Source organism: Streptopelia decaocto, assembly GCF_964273445.1.
Source record: "Streptopelia decaocto genome assembly, chromosome: 3".
Lineage (NCBI taxonomy): Eukaryota > Metazoa > Chordata > Aves > Columbiformes > Columbidae > Streptopelia > Streptopelia decaocto.
This window is the reverse complement of record NC_138656.1, coordinates 61,706,484-61,729,503: the sequence shown is the minus strand read 5'-3', so window position 1 is coordinate 61,729,503 and position 23,020 is coordinate 61,706,484. Positions and strand designations below refer to the sequence as shown.

The 23,020-nt window shown below is 40.1% G+C and overlaps 1 long non-coding RNA gene across 1 annotated transcript; it reads right to left on the bottom strand.

Moving 5' to 3' along the window:
- Positions 1–1,721: 1,721 nt before the first annotated feature.
- Positions 1,722–21,612, bottom strand: LOC309438088. The gene is made up of 4 exons (XR_014183707.1): positions 21,511–21,612; positions 3,382–3,528; positions 2,995–3,068; positions 1,722–1,942 (listed from the first exon to the last, which is right to left on the bottom strand). It is a non-coding gene; the product is annotated as an uncharacterized lncRNA (long non-coding RNA).
- Between the last annotated feature and the right edge of the window lie 1,408 nt (positions 21,613–23,020).

Sequence of the window (23,020 nt, the reverse complement as noted above, 5' to 3'; positions counted from 1 at the left end):
TGCTTAGGAAAGGTGGTTCTGCCTTTCAGAAAGACTTGTGTGAAGCTCTAAGTATCAATCTATGGAAGAGATGCTGCATGGATAAGACATCATGGTTTATAGCTGCTCAGCTTTTTATCATGGTATGTCTCAATGGACTTTTTCTTTCTCTAAATGTAAATAACTTTATTTGCCTTTGCAGAAAGGTATTTACCTTTGCGTAAATACAGATTAATGTATTTGCTTATTTGTTATCAGCTTTGCTTTATGTCCTGGGGTATGGACCACTTACTGCTTTGCTTGGTCAAAACCAACAGTTCAAACAACGTTTAAGCTCCAGGAATGCCTTTTCCCAGCTGCAGACAGCGGTGTAAGAGCGCCTTCTATGTTTAGACAGAAGAAATGCAGGACAGAAAAGCCATTGAAAACTTGAGTCAATCCAATTAAAGCCCATCCCTCTCGGGTACAAGTTGAGCTACTCTTAAATTAGAAGAATGAAGGGCACAAGAGCTTTCTCTCTGCTAAAAAAAAAAATAAAATAATAAAAATGGATCAAACTCATCGTCAGGATGGCAAGGCTATAGCTGTCATCTTTGGAGCATGCTTACAAATATTTTTTGCTGTAGGATAGGTGTGGTCTCTGAGGAGTTGTACTCAGAGCTCTATCAGCAATGAGCTTTTAAAAAATAATTAAAAAAAAAAATTTGTGTAGTTTTCTCTGTGCCTTTAAGGAGCTATATGGGCATTAATGTGTTTATTTCACAGGGAAAGATGCCAAATCAAGATGTAAAGATGCTCTCATTCTGGAATGTTTTTTTCCCTGGGTAATTTCAGTGATGTAGTTTCCCATGCAGTTTCACAAACAGTTGTAGTTGCCCAACTAAAGGAGCAGCAAGATGCTGTGCTGGAAAAGTACAAGAAAAACAAAACAAAACAAAAACAAACAAACAAAAAGCCAAACAAACAAAGAAACAAACAAAACTAGACACAAGAATGGGGCAGGAGACACCTAAGCTAGTACAATGCCATTGTATATAAAAATAAGCAGAACTCTGATAGCCATCTTCTGGATGAAGGTCTAATTCCTAAGCTGGAAAAACATGTTATTCCTCTGTGGACAGGTCACAGAGTAAAACTGTGGTCTGGCAGAGACTTAGGAACAGGCTCAGCTTCAGCTGCACAAATACTCCATGTCAGTAGGACAGCTTAGGTCCTTAGAACTGAGAACACATCTTGGCAGTGGGGTTAACTGTAACCCATACACAAAGGATAAAAATGTAACCCCATTGAAATAAACACCACAATAATCTTGAATTCCGTGCAACAGTTCTCCCATTATTTCCCCATCATTTTTTCATTTTATTCCTTCCATACACACTGATTTTTACATAGTCTCTTAATCCACACATGATCTCCATATGAACAGAAGTAATTATAGTCAGAGTGAGTTAGTTTTTCACCTCCTGTCTGTCTTTCCACCATTCCAGTGCATCCATAACTGGAACTACTACACCAGCACAGCCCTTCATATGCCCTTATGTGCCAGACAGCCAGTTTGTGCTGTGTTAAGTAAAGCAAAGAGTTCCTGTGATCTATTCAACAGCAGTTATAGGGCTGGCATGCAAGTTGTCATAACACCTTTTCATTATATTAATATATAATCAATTTCCCCACCCACATCCAAAGAGAATTCAAACTTTGCTGAGAAACCAAGTGCTTTCCATTCAGCTTTTAATGGCAAGTCATCTCAAGCAAAATGAGACCGATCATGCTGTTCAATGGTTGAAAATTCAATTTTCCAAGCCAGGGAACACACTATGCTGCTGAAACGTCGATCTTTGAAATGAAGTAAATCAGCTAAGAACAGATGCAAGTCTAAAAGGGGATCACATGGACGTGGTAAGTGGTCGCGAGTGCCCAGCCAAGTCACTGCCACAGCGTAACACCGGTGCAGCGAAATACCCTGCCAGAAAAGACACGCAGACTGGAAGCAGTATCAGCACATGAGATCAGTCTAGTGCCCGTTAGAAAATCCTCTCGAGATAAAGCATCATATCAATGTAGCAATAGCGCTTTGCAACCCTAATTACTTTCTATGTGCTTTAAGCCAAGACAAGACTAGAGGGTCCAACCTACTGGCCTTGCCTAGCCTAGAGAAGATTTACTAGTCAAACTATCCTGGCAAACTCTCTTAACAGAAATGAGACATATACCAGCAAAATATTTTTTTTGTCTCTAGAGCTTATACAAAAGCCTTCCATATTACACAAAGTTTCAGGGTTTAGGGAGTCAGTTTCTTTGTTCCATCATCAATCTTGTGACACAGGTATGGTCTACTTTTGTCAGAATATTGTTCTTGCAGGGGAGCAGAATAGATGAGATCTCAGACCATCAAAAGCTGTATTATGAATGTCACTGGATGCCATCTAAAATGCCCTCTCTCAGTGGCTGCAAAAAATGGTTTAGTCTAATCCCTAAAGGATGTTTTCTTTAAAATTAATAAAGTAATCTCTTAGACACACAGAGAGAAAAGGACAGGATATAAAAGCCAGAATAAAGGCCAGGCATAGATTTTGGAACCTAAAATAGCCCTTGCAAAACACATCTGTCTCAAAGGGGGTGAATGATGTGACTGACTGAACAGAATAAAATCTAAATGGAATAATGCTTCATGTGATTTTATCCAGTCTAGTCTTCATCTATAAAACTGGCTTTCCTATGGGCATTTTCATCTTAAAAATTAATAACAGAGGTTTTGGGTTTTTTTAAATCTTTCATGATAGGTGATAGATGGTATGTGATCTGTTGTCAACAACAATAGAAAAGGAGGCAGGAAAACTTTCTATGTAATTTTGGACTTTTTTTTTCTTACATTTACTTTGCTTCAAATTTACCACATCTTACACAACCATGAAGTTATTCATCAAGGGCTGTACTGGGGATAAATCAGTTCTTGTTTTAATAGAGTGATAAGACATAGCTGTTATATGAAGTTCACAATACTCAACATTATACCTCTGTTACTTATTTGATCATCAAAAAGCAATCCAGCTTGATTTTAAATGTAGCGTGCTCATCAGCATACAAACCTGAAACAAAGAAAATAAAACATTTTTTTTCTTTTTCTGTCACTGACCTATTGGCTTCATATTTGGGCAAGTAATGCTGCACCTCTCTTCCTCTTCTTCATCTATCTTGTTGACCAATGTTGAAAGCTTTCTGGACCCAGATTTGGACTATGTTTCATATATGTGTCTCAACCAGCTAAAAGATATCCTAACTTTCCCTCTATGTTCTCTGCATCTCTGTAAAATATTCATAATTAAATGTGTTTGAAGAAGTTTTTATTTGAAAACAGCAAAGATGGTAACCAGTGATTTAACCAGCAGTCAGTTGCCTTACAATTACTCTCTTAGTTCTTTCACAGACTGCTCAGACCTGCATTATTTGATCCAGTCTCGAAGGGTTAGTTCCTTTTTTGTGCTTAACAATGCAAACCCCTATCTCCTGGTATTGAGAGGACACTCTTTCCAACTCTCTATAGAAGTTCTGCAACAATGAGGAAAAAAAAAAAGATCCATTGAGGCACAAAGAGCAAAGGAAGAAGCTGGAATTGGCATTCTTCCAGACTCATCTGAGAAGAAGGAAATTTAGGTTTTAGTCTTTGTACCTATGACAGTTCTTTACATTTTTCCATCAGAAAGTTATTGGATAAACAAGCAGAAATTGGACCAGCAGTGATTTAAGCACCCCCATTCTTTTGAAGTCTCAGGGTTTGAACCACAAGTCATTTTTTAAACAAAACAGAGGAATTAGTCAATTAAGCATTGCAACACTGAGGATACCAGTGCCTGAGTATCTTTACAAATAATGGCCTTTCATCTTGGGAGTGTGCCCTTAAACACACCTAGAGGCCTAAAGCTACCTGAAGACAGTGTATGTTATGTATTTAAAAGCTTTGGGTATCTTTGGTCTGCAGATAGCAGTACTCCATCTACGCAAAGCTGTCGGTAGCACCCAACAGGAAGACTGGAGGGTGCTCACTAGGAAACCTTCTCAAACATAAATATGGATTCTGCTTTCCTCTTAGTGTTTGAAAGGTCATACAGATTTGTGAAGGTCTTGGAGGTGGATCTTTCACAGCCTCAAACTGATATTACTGCAAACACTAAAACTTATGAAACCCATAAAAATCACAGATTTGGATTCTACTGGCACAATTATGGCAAAACTGGCTTCAGGCCCTCTGTAGTCCACAGCAGATATTTGCAGCGTATGTTGGCATGGTCACAGTGATGTTAATAAACAAATTCACAAGATGAAAGCTGTCTGTATACCTGTTTGAAGTGCTATGGAGTGCTTGCAGACATACCTTGCATCCCTATTCCACCGTCCCTATTAGACACCATGTGTATGCAAAACACATGTGGCTTAACTGAGTGGGAGCCCATCTCTGAATCCCATTTTGTCAGTCCTTGAGAATGAAGAGAAAAGTGTACCACGAGGTTTGGATACAAATGATGTTATCTGGCAGGTTTTCTACAAAAGCTGCTGAAGATGATAAAGCAGGACCTGACATTTCTAGTATAGAAAACCAAATGAAAAAAAAAAGTTCACAGAGAAGCCATAATTCTGCCATAGAATGTGATTGTGAAATGCCTGTCTATGGCATATAGAACCACACCTTATAAGATACAACAGACATACATACGTACATTTATTTTACTGTTTCAACATTTATCTTCAAAAAGTCCCTTACAAATTCCACTGTCTTAGCACATAAGTAACTCAGAAACCGTTTAACTCTGCCTAGGTATGTAATTGCATGATAAGGGTTCTTGTTTGCATTTCTTTGAATCAGTAGCATGGAATGTACCAGAATCAGACCAAAAAACATTCCTAACATTTTTGAAAGACTTGTTTTTATATTGCTACTGTCAAACTTTCAGACCACCATTCCGTATCTGTCCACACAGACACTCCCCCAAACAATGCAGGGAAACCCCACCTTACTGGTTATAGGTCTTACGTACACCCACAACACTGCAGGTAAATTCCACATTAAAGAAATTATCTACATAAACCCAGCACCATGCTGAAAATTAATTTTATTTTGTACAGTTTGTCAGGTACTTCATTTTTATTGAATTTTCCTCTTTGGCTGGAGCATGCATATCTATATTTGCAGGTGTTTGCGTGCACTGTATATGTACAGACATATATAAAACAAGTAATGGAAGTCTTGTGTAGGTTAAATTTTATAGTAATGAGTTTGGGTGAAAACAGATATGGAAACTTTCAGGCTCAGGTCCATGTTTAAGATCATTAATATGTTTCTTCCGCTTTCCTTATGAGTATATGCACTAAGAAACACTCCTAAAGCATGTAACCTTTGTTGCATTTTTCCAAACAGCCATGAGACAGTAGGGTACACGTACCATACAGCAACCCCAGAGCCAAGTCCCAGGGCTGCCACGTTCCAGAAGATGCACTGCTTAATAGACCTCAGTCTCCCCTTGGTACAGCTATCTGCAGAAGTATAATTTCTTTTCAGTTTCTTTCCTGTCGTCTTACATTGTTGATAAGATTAATAACCCCAAATTTCATCCATGAAGTTATTAGTTACCACCAATTCCAGCAATCATTGCAGTGCTCACTATACTCATGAAAGTTAAGGTACCAAATAGTGATATCCAGTAATATTGTTCTGTTACATTTGACCTAATCTGCCTTAGAATTGTGCATGCTGGTTGCTTTCCTACTTGAGGCCACAAATTATGAGATACAGTACTAGTCAGTCCCTGGTTTGCAAAGTATTTTTTTACTCTAATGAATACAAACATACAGAATAAACAACAGCAGCTTTCTAAAATTTGAAGAGTTCTCATGAATTGTGAACTCTTTCAAAAATATGTGGAGGGAAAGCTGGCTCTACTAGTCCACTTGTGTAATCAATGGAAAATAAAATGATGAAAAATCACACCTGAAACCAGAAGCAGCACAGGTCCCTAAGACTCCATTTTCTGTTACTGGTTAAATTAGTATCTCAGGTGGCGTGAAATAATAAGTTAAGACTTCTAAAAATGCTTTTTTAGATTTAATCATTCCTCTTCTACTGTTGCCAGCTAGTGAGAAAAATCCAGATACTCTGATCACAAAGTTTACGGATTAAAGGGACTGCTAGTTTATTTGGCATTCCCTCTAGTACATCACGTCATTAAGTTTCATCCAATTGCTCCCTTACTAAACTCATGAACATGTCAGTAGAGAGACAGTGGATTTTGATCTGAAGAATTTAAAGGGCAGCAAATCCACTTCCTAGCTTGTCCTGAAGGTTTATCTACTTCATTAATGAGTTGTTCCTCCTTCAGATTTGTAGAGAATGAGCTGCTAAGTCTTCACTGTGCCGTTTTCCTTTCCTGTGCCTTTTCATAGTTGCATGCACTTCCTATGAAGACACATTTTAATAAAATCATCTCCCAGACACTCCTGTGTTTTCACCTGCAGGGCATACGCTTCAGCTTTCAAATCACCTGCATGTGTCTCTTCTGTTTTGTCTCCAGTTCCTCATTCCTCTTGCAAAACAGTCTCTAAGGTTGGATGCCGTAGCCCAGCAGCACTCTTACAAAGGGAGAAGCTTTCCTCCTGGTCCTGCTGTTTTGTACAGCCCAGCACTGCCTTAGTTGCTGCTCTCTGCAGGGGTTTGATGCTGAAATGTCTATACAGGCACCTCTCCAGATCTGAAGCCCATGCGCTGGAGTTGTGTCCAGCTTGCTTTGTTCCTAGATTATAAGTTTTCATTTGCAAACCTCTGAATGTCCTTGCTTATCACATGATCATGATCACTCCGTCAGCTGCCTCATCCTTTCAATTTAACAGTCTGCTGGTCTCTGTATTATGTCTGTGTTTTCTCAGTACTGAACTTCGGCTGTTGCTAAAAATAAGCACTAGTTTCAGTTTTGTGACTGTCTTGACAATATCTTGTTCAGACATCAAAAAAAATCTATTAGGGTTTCTCACTTTCAACAACTTGTAGGATTTTTCATTTACCTTGGGTTTGACCTACAATATTGCTTTGTTACAAACCCGCACCAGTATATAGATCAGAACACACACAGTGCTGAAAAAGCACCTATGCAGTCACTGATCACGCTGATGCCTGTTTCAAGTACGTCAGACACCTCCTCAACCAACTTGTGTGTGCTGGATTAGTACAAGTTAACTACGCCTAATGGCTTCAAAAGATTTGACATAGATGTTTGCCATCACTCTTCTCAGATAGTAAAGGACTGTAGGATTCTCCACAGGGTGTAGAGGAATTCTTTTATTTCTTTACAGGCACATAGAGTTATATTTAATATGTTGGTTTGTTGGGGGTTTTTTTCCTCTCTTCCAAATCTCCAGCTAGTAACGTGCCCTCTAATTTTCAGAATTTCTTTATTGCTTGGGTATTTAGTGTCTTTATATTCCTTTTTCCTGAATGTAGTTTTCCTGAATGTAGTTTTCCTGAATGTAGGCCATTCTTTGCTATTTCAGAACCTGCCATTTATTTTTATTACTTTTTATTACTTTTATTACATTTATTACTTTTATTAATTTGATATTTTAGGTTTTTTATACATTTTCACACATACAAAACACTTATATTTTTCACTGCATCTTGGAGTCATGAAGTCTTTTTCTTTCTGACTGTCTGGTTCACTACCATCTCACAGAGTTAGCAAGCTATATAGCTGTACTGAAAATATGGAAAGTAGCACTGTCTAAAATGAAGGACCCACTGACACTGATGTAGATCTGCCAAAGTCTTATCACTGTTACAAAGGTAAGAACATCAATGATTGCCTGAATTTCTTATTTCCTAGTTCAGAATATAACACATACAGTTCCTTGGGATTATAGTATGCTGAGCGACCCAGAAATAGAAAAGACAACAAGAGAGGAAGCTGAAGACATTCCTTTTTCCTCTTGCCTCTCTAAAGGGCACAGATGCTCTCTTCTTGTAGCCAGGCACCTCCAAACACCTGCTTACAAAGTCACTCATCTCCCCAAAGAGGTCATTCATGCTCTTAATACTGAGGTATTTTGGCTGTATTGAAACCACAGGAAAATTAAAAAGGTACACTTTGAAAGTTTGATTTGTATTAGTGTAAACAGTGGTAGCAAAAAGAGCTCAGCTTCACCAGATCCCAGCTGTGGTCACTTGGAACTGGTGCCAAAAAATGCAGCACAGTTTGCTGTGCAGACTCTGAGAAGCTCAAGAGTGCCAGCCATGCTAGTCAAGGCTGAACAAAGCAGTTCAAAGCAATCAGAGAGCTTCAAACAAACAAACAAACAAAACTTTTAAGGTCCATAAATCCTGAAACTGAGGTGAAAAATAGCATGTACAGCTCAAAAGTAATTTCATAGGCAGTAGAAGAAAGCTTTTGCTTATGCACTGAAAGAAATCTGAAACCCAGTTCTGAGGTTGGGCAACTTTTATTAGAAGTTAGGAGAAAGCACTGAGAAGATGGCTCTTTCAAAGCAAGCAAGGTTCACGCAAACAGCAGTTAATGCATTGCTTGCCCAGTATTCAGCTTACAGAGACTTGGCTAAGTTGTTTTCTTCCCTGTGCAGAAAGTGTGTCCAATAAAGCAAGTTGTTCAGCACTGGAGTCCAACAACGGGGAGTGAATCCATCCAGTGAAGGAGTAGGGAGTATTTGATAGATTTCAACTTAGAAAAATAGAAGTCATGGGGAGAGAATTGCAAGAGATACATTGCAAATCTCATAAAAGTATTATTAGGTCAATTTTCAGTTTATCAGCTTTCTGGTACTGATTTATCTATACAAAAAAGAAGTTACTGATATGAGTCATGAAGACCTGACCCACTCTTCAGTTTCTTCTGCCAAACCTCTCCCTTCACCTCAAATTTTTTGAAGTTTTGACTCAACCAAATCCAGTTTTAACATGCATTTTTCAGGTTGGTGGAAGAAATCTGTCATGGTGGCTTAATCATGCAGGAAAATGTTCCACTTCTTTGCCACTGTCTTCATTATCAGGAAATTGAGTATTTTAAACGAATGATAAATTCCTTCCCAGTCATCCCATTTTCCCACCAGGATGAACAAGCTCCATATTCCAAACACAAAGATTTGACATGTGGGAGAGCAAGAGATAACCTAAAAGAAAGGCCAGGTGAAACAGTGACCCCCTTGTCTACTTCTGTCTTCATTCTTCCTAAATAGCCAGTACTATGGTCCAAAAAGGAGCCCTCCCAGCAGCGATATCACAAGACTCCTCTGAGAACAGACTTTATCTTCATTGAATTCTTTTTTTCTCCTCTCTCCTTTCCTAAAGGTCTTGGATATTGTTAAGCCTTTATTTTTCCAGGTTTTGAGCACAGATTCAGGGGAAGTCAGTACGCAAAATGTCTTCATTTTAAAAGGGCAAAATTAATTACATTTCACACTCGAAAGCGACTGCACAGATGTGACTTTGTTGTTTGTATCTCGGCTCTTGCCAGAATTATGTTATTACAGTTCTGTCCACAGGCTTTTTCTCAAAGCAGTTGCTTTGTAGACCCATAGGAGAAATCACTGACCTGCCTCAATGCCTGAAACACAGACAAAATCACACCTGTTCATCAAATGCAGGTGTGTTAGGTGTATTAGGAGTATAAGTAGACATACTTCCACTGTTTCAGAGTCAGTTGTACACTGTGCCAGGGATCCAGGAGATTGCATAACTTTTAATCCATCCAGCAATTTTCAACATCGTAGACCTCTCTCCATGATTTTTCAACTCTCCTGGGAATCTGGAAAGGTCCTGGATGACTGGAAGCTGGAAAACATTGTCCCAGTCTACAAGAAGGGCAACAGGGGTGACCCTGGCAACTACAGGCCTGTCATCCTCACTTCTGTTCCCAGCAAAATCTTGAAGAAGATTGTTCTGGAAGTTATTGAAAAGCATCTGAATGACAATGCAGTCATTGGTCCTAGCCAGTGCGGGTTCATGAGGGGAAAGCCTTGCTTAATAAACTTAATTTAGTTCTACGAAAAGCTTACCCACCTAGTTGACCAAGGGAAGACTGTTGATGTGATCTTTTTGGATTCCAGTAAAGCCTTTAGTACTGTCTTTCACAGTATCCTCCTGGACAAGATGTCCAACATATAGCTGGGTAAACACACAATACAATGGGTGAGCAGTTGACTGATAGGCCAGGCTCAGAGGGTCCTAGTAAATGGGGTTACCTTGGACTGGTGACCAGTCACTAGTGGGGTTCCACAGGGATCCATTTTAGGGCCAGCGCTCTTTAATGTCTTTATAAATGACTTAGGCTCAGGACTTAAGTGATTACTTAGTAAGTTTGCCACTGACACAAAATCGGGAGAAGCTGTCGATACTCTGGAGGGCAGAGAGGCCCTGCAGACACATCTTGACCAATTGGAGAACTGGGCAATCACCAACTGCATAAAGTTCAACAAGGGCAAGTGCCGTTTTTTGCACCTAGGACATGGCAACCCTGGCTGAACATACAGACTGGGGGATGAGATGCTGGAAAGCAGCTCTGCAGAGAGGGATCTGGGGTTTCTGGTCAACAGCAAGTTGAACAGGAACCAACAGTGTGCCCTGGCAGCCAAGAGGGCCACCCGTGTCCTGGGGTGCATCAAGCACAGCATTGCCAGCTGGGTGAGGAGGGTGCTTGTCCCACTCTGCTCTGCGCTGGTGAGGCCTCACCTGGAGCACTGTGTGCAGTTCTGGGTGTCACAGGATAAAAAAGATGTTAAGCTACTAGAGAGTGTCCAGAAGAGGACTGCGAAGTTGGTGAAGGGTTTGGAGAGGAGGCCATATGAGGAGTGGCTAAAGTCACTTGGTTTGTTCAGTCTGGAGGAGACTAAGAGGAGACCTCATCATGGTCTACAGCTTCTTCACAAGGAGAGGAGGAAGGACAGGCACCAAACTCTTTTCTTTAGTGACCAAGGACAGAACCCAAGGGAATGGCAGGAAAATGTGCCGGGGGAGGTTTACGTTGGACATTAGGAAAAGGCTCTTCACCCAGAGAGTGGTGGAGCACTGGAACAGGCTCCCCAGGGAGGTGTTGTGGCCCCAAGTCTGACAGTGTTCAAGAAGAGACTGGACAACGCCCTCAGACACATGGTGTGAACTGTGGGGCTGCCATATGCAGGGACGGGAGTTGGACTCGATGATCCTTGTGGGTCCTTTCCAACTCAGGACATTCTCTGATTCTATGAAAATTATCCAGAGTTGCTAAACTGAAGAAAAGAGGGGTCCACCTAGCCTTGTTACAACTGGACTTTTACTGGGCTTTGTAAAAATGCCTAATCTGACCCTAGCTTTGTTCAAACTCTGTATCTACAAGCAAAAAGTTGTTCAAAGGAAAGGGTAGCCTGTCCCCACAGCGTATTTTATTTGACATGCCTTATGAAACATGCAATGCTCCTGTGACATCATTTGGCATCAGTCATTCTCAAGGAATTACAGGGAGTGGACACAGATGATGTGACCAGACAAAGTAACATGGCTTTGCAGTTATCCCCTGGCACACACTTGCAGTCACTGGCATTAGGAAATGAGAGCTCATCACATACAACTAAGCTGCTTTGGAAAAATACTCAGGAAACACATAGAAGAGATATTAACAAAAGCTTCCCAGCTACCCCTCACAGTTGCCAGATGCTGAGCAGGCAACAGAAGCAAATTATTTTTAGGTGGCTGATCAGCATCTCCCCTCAGGTCAAGAGTGGATGCCCTTCAGAGAGAGGAGACACGGCACACTAAGAGGGAGAATGGTCGTGTTTCTCCCCTAGACTGTTTGCTTTGCTTTCCTCTCAAGTATATTGTAGTTTTTTAATGCCAGTACAACAGCAGGGAGATGACTTAGTGGACAGAAGCAAAGAAGAGGTTAGAGACCTGTGAACACACAATTCTCCCATTTCTCATGCTGATTTCTTTCCCATGTATCCAGGATTTTTCTGCCATTCTCTGTATGTTCCTACACCATGTACTACTGTATCAGATTTCAGGCTCAGCTAACCAAACAGCGTTCCTCTATATGGAGAGATCACAGTGTAGTAGACTCAAAAACTCTGGTTAATTTTCCACTGAATCCTGCTTTAATGTTAAAACAGAAACAAGGCTCATATATTCAATATCAAATCAGTGCCCCTTAAATATTGTAAAATCCATGAAGATAAACCTTTCTGGACAGAGGAGATACTGTATGAGAAGTTCCTGTGAAAGGAACCATTTAAAATCCCTTGAGCTTCCATATTGAAATAACATTCATATGACATTTAAATGATGTATTATCAAACGTGCTTCATATATTGAACACATGCATTTATATTTTCAACATGCAGTGACCTTAGAGCCACTGTGTACTAAACAGATTGTCATTTTCCCTTAAAGCCCAGCTATGCACAGGAATAGACAGGCATGTTTTCTCTGACATTTGATGTGCAAATATTATTTGTAAAAGTACTTACTGCTATGTGTAGGTTCACATTACACAAAGGACGAAGGAATGCAAGGGTACTAGGGTGAAAAGGGGAACCAGAACAATTTGTTCTCAGTTACTGATTCAGCTTGAGGTCAGCAGCAATCCAAAGTTGTTTGCAGAAGAAGAGAGTTCAATGGTTCATGTGAAATAAATCATCACCCTCAGCAGTCAAGTCCACAAACCCAATCAGTTGTGTTGCTGAAAAGCAACATGAAGAAAAGAGAATCCAGAAGCCCATTCCTGAGCAGTCACAACCTGCAAGGTCCCTTGCAAGTAGCCCCTATCCTGAGCAGCCCTGGCAGGATGGGGAGGAGGAGGTGAGCATCCATTGCTTTTCTTGAGCTTATTCCATGAATTAAGGTATTTCCATTTCCCAGGCTATCAGGATGCTCCTTTTCATTAAAAAAAAGGTAAAGCCTTATTTCAAAAGAATGGTATAACTCATTTCTGTAGAACTCAGGAATTCATTTGCATCATCACACAGTGAGTGAAAGACAACATCTGATTTGGTAGTGTTTCATACTCAGTTGTCCCAACTTTGAAAGAATGAAGGAAGCGAAAAATACACAACCACTATCATCCAGTCCCAGTATGCTGGTCACATGTGCCTCGACCAACTTTGGGGGAAGCTCTCCAAAATAGATTAAGTTCTACTTTACTCAGATAGTAGCTTTCAAGACTCTAAAATTTTTCTACCATTGAGCCACCATCCAGATTTACTATTTACAATAATCCAATTTCATGTACTAGCATTTGGCATGAACTGTCAGTCATTAAGAAGGCAATGGTCAATAAGCACTTTAAGGGATCAGATTTCAAAATCCAGGTGTTCCTACAGAAGACTCACATCTGCCCTGCTCTGAGCTCCCCACAGTCTACAGCTGGCCCAAAACAATGAAGGAAGAGAACCAAAGAATATGGAACATGGAGAACGAGGATAGAGAAACCTTTAGTTCTGGTCCACCCTGAAGAAAATAACAGCATCACCAGGCAATGCAGGGCAGCTATTGATATGGACAGATTTTGAAAGATACTTACTGAGAAGTTGAGCAGATCTGATTTGGGACTCCCCTTTCACACATTCAGTCCAGGTGACACAATTCTTGAGAATTTTTTACTTTAGACGGGGATAAGCTTTAGACTAGGATAAGTGTTAGTGTTACCAAAATAAACTGAGGTCAGTTATTAAGGCACCATATGCAAACTCTGTGATTTCCAACCTGAATCAAAACTGTAAGTGAGCGTAGCATCCCCACTAGTGGCCTTTTCCTCCAAAAGATAAAAGACTGACTCCTGCTTCATGAGAAGCTGAGAAAATTATGTCAATAGGAGGAAAACAATGAGAATGTTTTGAAAACCTTTTGTACACATTTCTTGGTAACTTCACACATGCAACTGGAAAAGCTATAGATAGTAAACTTGCTAATCACCTTTCTGCTCTAAAAGCTGTCTAGGCTAGATTGCAATTCACATAAATATGCTTCTAAGCAACAACTCTATCTGATCTTAGTGCCCCAATCTTCTGCAAATTATCATGTTTATTGTTTTGTTCAGACATTCTTATTTACAAGGGAAGGAAAAAAAATTATTGACAAACTGTTCAGGGTGTTATACAGACAGTACACTACATCTCTGCTTGGAGAATAAATAAGCTCAAAGTATCTTCCTGTGGCAGAAAGCTGCAGAGTAGCCCATGTCACAGGCTATCAAACAATACTAGGGCTGATTTCTTCTGGTTTGGTTGGTTGGTATAACTGCTTTAAATTCTCAAAAAGGATATAGTGTGACAGTGAACAGAGCTGCAAGAGGAGCAATTCAGAAATGAGTGTATTAATTATTGGATGTTTTTAATTCATGCTGGGTTTAACAGACCTTAGGTCAGCATCCCCAAATCAAGACAGAAGACATACCCAACAGTGAATATACTCCATCAGATATTTCACTTGGTACTAGCCCAGTTGTGTGGTAAGCCTAACTATTTGGTTATTTGATTGGCTTATGTAGATAAGTGCTGAGCAGTCAAATGGGAAACCAGCAATAGTTACATGGCGTCACTCACAGATGTGCTGACAAGACGACAGGTTGACAGGTTTATACAATCAAGTATAAATGATTCAACACAAAACTTGGAATTTGTAAATGCTTTGGCAATCCATTTCTTTAACAGTAGCTAAGTTCCTCAAGCTATTTCAGTGAGTAGTAATATCAACTGTTATTAACAAAAGACACCTCTCTCACACCCTATGTTGATTAAAGGCCTGTTTTAGATACCTGACAAAAGTTTCTTCCTTATGACTCAACTATGAGAAACGCTCTATGTCCTAAGTGTTAAGAAATGCGGACTCATGGAAAGACATCCAGTGACTGCTGGCTGCAGTGTGGGCAGGAAGCATACACCAGGGACAGCATCGAAAGAATCAGACTTCAACACTGAGAATTTCCACCTGAATTAAGTGTGGAGGTCATGAAGAAGGCAAACAGAACCACATTAATGTCAAGCTTTTTGGGACAGGACCTGTGTTTGTGTAACCTCTACTGAACTGCCCAGTGTGCTATCAGGTATGGTGCAGTAAGGATGCTCTGACAGCCACTGTCAAATGCGCTGCATTAAGGCTGCACACGCAGTCCCACAACAAAGGGTCTTAAAAGCCCTTTCTCTTTTCAGGCAGATGATGCAATCAATAAAAAATTTACCACACAATCTATTATGACACACAGAACTCCCTGATTTATTTCCCAAGAAAACCACCTGTTTGTTTCTTATATCAGAGGGCGTCAAAACCTTGATGGTTAACAACAATCCGCAGCCTTATTCAGAGCCCCCATCAAGTTTCTGGTTCTGGAAATAGGAAGTTCATGAAATCTTATCTTTAGGGAGGCACGCACTGGAAAAGTTCTGCAAGACTGATGCTAAAAAAAAAAAACCAACAACAAAAAAAGAAGAGGCAGATTTCTTCTAATTGAGAATAATTTTTCAAAATAAGTGAAAGTTCTGCAATATTTATTCCAATTTCCTTCTAAGGAAAGTAAAAAAATTATAAAAATATTTAGTTTTAAATCAAAATATGTTGTTTTAAATCAAACTACAAAAAAGTTAATTCAATTTTCGAACTTCCTTTTTTTCATTACAGATACTTCTTTAAAAAAAAAAATAACAGGGGGAATCATATTTTTCACATTTTTATCCTAAGGAATCTAAGGAATTTGGACTAAATACCATCAGATCAATTTTAATCAAAAGCTTTGACTATTTCCATGCAGGTTTGTTTCAAAATCATAAATAGATATGGAAGCTACTATCATTATTCAGCACATAATTTTTTACTAAAATCATAAAATAATAGAAAATCTTGTGTTGGAAGGAACCTCTAGAGGTCATCTGGTCCAATCTCTCACTCAAAGCAAGGGTCAGCTTACTCAGGGTCTTGCCAAGCCACATTTTCAAAATCCTCAGGGATAAAGAGTCCCCAGATTTTCCAGCATTAAGTTTCACCCATCAGATATGCTTGCCCCAAGAAGTAGCATGAGTCAGGCTCTCTCACCACGTAATATGAGTTCCATAGTTAACATAGATGAAAGCATAATGGCTGCAAGCAGAACCAAGTTCAGTGTATCATGGGCTACCGTGTTCAACAGTTGCACAGAGCTGTTGTTGCTGTTATACAGGACTACAAAGACAGTGAAGTCTACAATCTAATAAAATAATCTTCAGGAAATTCAGGGTAGTTACCTGGGTGTGGAGTGCCATAGTTATTCCAAGCCTGAACCTGAACAGGGAATCCAAATCTATCACTTTTCGCCTCTGTCAATGAGAAGTAAATGGGGACAGCTTTTAAGAAAGTTCAAACCTGCACTGCAAATTCTCATAAACCCTTCCTTAGGAAAGCATGGTCATAAACACCAGAAACTAATGTCTGCATAGATGCCAACAGTTCATTAGCTTACTAAATCCCTAGTCAACTTACTCTTAGAGTTATAATTAAAGGGTCCTAACAGCTTTTGTCTAGCTCACCCCCAAAGCAAAGTCTGAATCAGTCTCTGGAAGTATCTGTCTCCTTTAACTATGGACGGAGCTTCTGGCGAGTGAGTAGCCTTGATTATTTGCCCAAATATGGTTAGGAGCCATCAAGGTCAATGTGTGCGTCTTTTAGGAAGTATGTGCCTTATGCTTGCATCCAACTGTTAAACAGAAAATGTTTGCCATTGTTTTCCTTATTTTCAGCTGAAGGAGCCAAGCAGCCATAACTACAACAGCGTAACAGGAAAAAACAAGAACATTTAAATCTTTGCTCTTGTTGCGCATTTCCTGTTCATTTTCAGTGTGCACATTTCCATGGCATTACCAAAAAATTCTCAAAGCTTCCAACTACACTGTCATAACAGTTCAAAAAGCAAGGTACATGTAAGGCTGGCAAATGCCAAGAGAGACTCAACTCTTTGTTTCATAAGTTTCTAAAAATAAAGCCCATGACTGCCCACATACCAATACTGCACAATGGTCCAATAAGCAGCTACATGCCCAAATTCTCCAGTAATCTACTGCCAGCTCCTCTTCATCTGGTGTCTCCAGATTCAAACCTTTAATGTGTTCCACATACTGACACTAAAACCCTATAGGTGTAAGAGTCCTTGATAGTCGCGTTCCCATGATCTCTCTAGATCCTTTGTCTGACATCTCTTCACTACATATTTATTTCTCCTTGTCTTCACGGTCTTCCTCACGTCCCTTGCTTTTTGTTCCCTTTATTATGGCTCCTTCTTCCTGTCATTTATCTCAACAAACTACTCTGCTGAGCTTTTTCCAATACTTTTGTCCTGTGTTTTTTACCTTCTCTGTTCATATTTCTGCTAATATTCCTTTCTGGACATACTGTCATTCCCTCTTGAACATACACTTTCCTAAAAGGTCTGTCTACGAACCATAGCTCTTCCCCTAGAAAACTGCTGACTGATCAAACAAGTCAAAGTTAGAGAGAGCAGATGTTCTCAGGAATCAGCAGAGCACATCACATGAGTACAAGAGGCTAGTGTTAGTTCTGTGCTTTTTTGAAAATTTTGTGTGTGCTACCAGGTTTCTGAGGTAATAATTTCATTACTGTCTCTAAAATACCTTATGGATAACAGTAATAACAATCCTAGTCATTATCCCTGTCCAGTTAATAACAAATACCAGTCATACAATTTTCACCCAAAGAAAGTTTCAAGAAGGTTTTTCCAGACTGAAAGCTGGCAGCAGTGCATAGTGCAGCAAAAACCCAATGCTTTGCCACTCCTCCCTCTTCCTAGAACAGCCAACCTGCAGAGTATCCCATCCTAACAGCCTGATGCAAGGAGAGCCAGCATCTCATGTACCATTTTAATTGGCTGGAAAGTATGTTCCTATTCTCAAGTCTTTGAATTCCAGCTTTTCCAAACAAAGCAGTCTCAGCAGGGTCCCATTGGTTGTTTCTGCATTGTTTTACTGAAAGGATCATGAGCCTGACAATGAATTATAACATGTGTTAGTAATTAGCTGCAGAACTCTCATCAAATGCTAAATAAACTCCTTGTGATCAAAATCATATTAGGTAAATAAATACCAAATAATTGATAAACAAAGGCTACTGTGGGGTTTGTTGCATGAAGAAAACTTAACAGAAGTACTGTGTTCCCAAGAGCTTACCCAAAGAATGGAAAAAGCAAGAGAGGCAGAAAGGCAGCAGTAACAGCAGGATTAGCATGCTCTTAAAAGGAAACAGAAATTAAAACAAGAAAGGACTGAGGAGCTAGCCAGAGGATGGAACAAGAGGAAGAGGTTGAATCATTCAAAGACTCCTGGGCCTGGAGGTTACTTGGTCATTCCTCAGCCCTCTTCAAATGCACTGAGAAATAGTGGGCTAGATTTTCATTTAGTGCAAAAAATACAGCACTGCTGAGCTTGTCTCCTTCAACAGGTCAGTACTGATTTACACCAGATGAGAAGCTGTCCTACTCTTTATAGACTTGCGTTTGGTACTAGCAGGCTGTTTGCTGGCTTCACAACCAGACATTAGAGAACAGCACTTGCCCATTTAATGCAGATTTTGAAATAAAATAATCTTAATCAATTTTTTCTTTAATTTTCTTTACACTCCTTGCAGGAAATTTTGCGGGGGGGGAGGGACCTTTTGCAGAGGGACCTTTTGCAGAAAGATGACAAACCATTCGGTTCTTCTATTTTGATAAGAAGAAAATAAAGTATGAAAGTTAGAGGATCAAATTTTCTCAGCTAGATTTTAAAATCCACTGGACCATGATACAGTCTTAAATTATTCCTTTGGGACTTCATAAATATTTGGTTAATTTGAGCAAAGATCTGCTCTAGGGAGATAATAGTCCTAATGGAATTGACAAAATAAGTAGAAAGTGTCTTTTCCAGTCACATTCACACCATTCCTGACTCAGAAGAAATGAAGACACAACTTAGAGCTCAAGGAACACAGTTCTCATGAGGTTTCTCAAGAACTGAAAGATGGAATAATCATCTTAGTCTTCAAGAGGTGAGCATTTAATTGGACCATCTATGCCCTGTGTTTTTTTTAAACAGGGCATGCAATGCTAACTATAAGCCATATTTATGGAAGACAGCTCAGGATGGCATCCAAATTAACCTGTGCTTTACTTCTGTTATCATTTGGAAGAATACTAATAGAGCCCTCCTGAAGCAGAAGAACTCACTGTCCAAAAGCTCTTTCATAATTTGAATGTGGTAAAAATGAATATGCATAAATGCAAACAGTTGAGGAGCAGCAGGTAATAAAAATGCCTTTCAATTATGTATTTCTCCTTTTATTGTGCAAAGGTTTCCCATTGTCCATGTAAAAATAAATGGCTATACTTTCAATATAAGAATATTTTCTCTTTGGAGAGTGCTATTGAGAAGATTTCATTCCCATCTCTGAAGAAATATCCCTAGCTCTGAATCAAATAAAAGGGTGTCAAATTTGTTGCTATGATGATGGGTCAGTCCTACAACAAAGAACAGAATACAAAGCAGCTCCGTATTCTGAATGATAGTCTCCCAAATCCTCTACTTCTGGATATTAGGAAGGAGGAGCAGAGAAAATGGCATGCCTTTAAAACACAGAGATTAAGAACTTGCTCCATGTCAGGGCCAGATAAAATTAGCTGCTGGAACTGACTGTGATCTTCAGTACATCTGTGGTCTTCACCAGGTTAGTCAATATGAAAACATGTCCAAAATCTTGATATTTGGCAACATGCTGATTTTATTTGCTAATAAATCAGTCTGTGCATTTATAAGGTTTTTTTCTGATAACCTTCAAGATTCAAGAATAAAACTCAAATTCCTTGAATTATGTGTTCAAAACCAACAAACAAAATGCATTTTTGGTAATCTTCTTTCAAAGTACAACCAGGGGCTGTCAGGATGCTATACGTTTCCTCTTATTGGAATATTATATTGAAAACAACAAAGCACTTTCAAACAATATTGCATTTAAAACCAAAATCCCAAGGCAGCAAGGACATACCTAGAGTTAGTACAGCCGATGAATCCTTGACACCACTTCATTTTTCCCAGTCAGTGTGCACACTGTCTGCATGCCAATAGACTTACACAGCAAACTTTGCCTGTGCCGAATGAGTTTCTAGGACAACTCTCAGAGTTGTTGAAATGATCAGTTGGGAACCTTTTGCTGCTGGGTCATTAATTAGACACCAGCCTCATGATAATAATGACTAATATTTTCTACCTACTGTTTTAATATCATGAGCAAAATAAGGCAGTGATTTCAGCCTTCTTTCCAGCAGCTGCAATACAAAATGCAGTCGCATAGCTGTGACAATGTATTTTGGTTTTTTGTTGTACTGAAAGCCTCTAAAGAGGGAAGGATGGAACGGACTTGACAAAGAAACTCCCTTGTCAGACATAAATGTAGCATTTGCTAATCATGACTGCAAGATGCTGGCAGGGTAGTATGGGTGAGCTTCAGGACTATCCATAAGCTTAAGTAGTTGTCCCATGCACTGTAATATCAGGGCAATAAATTGTATTCTAGTTTCCTTATACCAGGGCCTGGGAAAAATCAGGCTTTTCTTCTACTGTCAGGTAAAGGGGGTCATCACCTATGGTCCCCCTCTCCCATCCCATTTCCCTACAACAACATGTGCAAAGTTCAGTTCTTCAGGGATGTTCCCCTGCATCTCCTTTTTAAAATCCCCCTTCTACACCTTCAATTCAGCCCCATCCCTTCCTCTTTGGAGAAGCAAGAGCTTTGCCTCTATTGGGAGAAGCCCTGAACTGGCTGCAGGAGTGGTGACCTGCTCCTACCCCAGTTAAATAGAGACCTCACCCACCCTGTGCTGTGAATCTGTTTCACCACGCAAGCACGGCCAAGTCCTGCCAGCTGTCAGGCAGCACCGTCTGATGTCCTCTGTCAGTCCTCCGGCTGTAGGGTGTCCTCTGTCAGTCCCTTTGCAAAGTTTTTGCTGTAAGAGTTCATAAAGTGGTTATTCTAGGATGATAGCTTTTCAGTGCCAAATGTAACATTGAATCCCATGTCTACATATAACTGTAAAGGAAACTTCTGATAATGACTGTAAATTTATTTATAAATTCAATTTTAAATCTCTTCAGCATTTCTTCTACAGTGATTTTTTAAAATAAAGATTAAATTACTAGAAAGTCTGGTTCTGAAGGTTTGACCTTGAAGCAAAATTCAGTCCCTTACACGTCTAGATTGTACAGTGGAACCAGCTCCTTCCTCTGCAACTTGTTAACTCCAGCATTTCTCACAGGACTGCAGTATGAGATAAAGGCATCCAGTGACAAGGAGCAGTCAGACAAGGTCTACACATAGGATATTTTCTGCATAGAGGATTTCAGAATTTTCCTATGTTCCATTGATGAAAATACAGGAATGTCAAGCTTCCAAAGTAGTGTGGGCTTTCCAGGACTCTGGGCCTCTTACATGATAAGAGCACTCAAGACCTGGTTAGGAAACAACCTTTTGAAAAAAAACCACAGCTGTAGCCTGCAAAAACTTACCTGCCACAAAACTCCCACTTACGTAGAAGAAGGGAAAGAACAGGAGCTAGTTTTCAATGTCAATGCTGTTAATTCACATCTCATAAGCACTTCATAAAAGAAATCCACTTGACTACATAACAGCTGTATAAATTTCCTTTGCAGGCATACATCAGGGCACACTGAAAGCCATGCTCACCATTCCTCTTCAGTCACATGGAAGCTGGCTGATCTTGCGGTCGCACATGTGAGGCACCAGCACTTGGCTGCAGCCTGTGGAAAGCTCAGCTGCTACATGTGAGAGGTTTCTCTTCCCCAATACCAGATTCCCCTGGTTTCCTTGCTCCTGCCAGTGCTGATCCTACTGTTATCAATTCCTTAAAATATTTTCTTTTATTTATCACCGCTATATCGAACTACATAACAAATGCTAAACCACTCTCAGCACTAAAATGAAGGTGTTTTTTGAAAGAAAAGGCTCAGAGGAACCAGGGTATCGAGAACAGCAGCTTTAGTGCCCAGGGAGCCTTGCAGCATAAATCCTCACAGGCTGCTTCATTAATTAATAATCTGTAAGCATTTAATTGGTACCACTGGATATTCAGAATGTAGAAATGTCAGTCTGAGGAAGGAGGTGGCAGGGGAAGAGCTGTTTCAAGAATGGTTCTCCTGTGACTGTTCCTATAACTTGTAGCCTGCCACTTTATCAACAGAGTTCTCCCATCCATGCAACATCCAGAGCTCTCCTGTGGGATGCAGATGTCTCATGCACACTTCAATAGATGTTTTTTCTGTTCTTGAGATTGTGGAGCAAGAAGAAACATAATCAAACCCACCCTTGGGCCTCTTCAGGAGGCCACAGGGGATGATGTAAAAGCTCCCATTGACTTTGGACCCATCCCTGTCTTAGCCCACACTCAGGATGCGTGAGGGAAGGTCTGCATAAGGGCTGGAGAGTCAGCTCCAGGAAAGGGTTTTGGATGCAGCAAAACATCTGGACTAGCTGAAACCCATGGAAGTGCTCTTAAGAAGTCCTTTTATTACCTAAGAGTAAGCATCAGCCTTATTGAAGACTGTTTCCAAGGCGTCAATGGTGAAGGGTGAGCCCCATCAGACACAAGGACATCCCTTTCCACCCTTTCTCTTGCTAAATATGAACATGATCTAAAAGAAGGCATCTACCTAACTATCTGAAAAAAAGAAGTGACTGGCACAAATTCTGGGCTGTCATGAGTGGGACTGGAAAGGCTTTAGATAAACTCACATCTTTGATTAAATGTATAAAATGTTCATTGTTTCAAAATCCTTCATTAAAGTACTGCTTTGCTTCTCCTACAAAAGAAACAATACCCTTGCATTGAGATAAACTCCCAAAGGATGGAGTGTGGGTTTCTGAACACAGCTGGACCTCCCCAGTCAGACTGGTGGATGCCTCCAGCACTGGAGTTGAGGGCTGCGTCTCAGAGCTGCAGACTTGCAGGCGGTGGCCAAGTGGCCACCAGACCAGACCAGAGACCAGCCAGACCTCTGA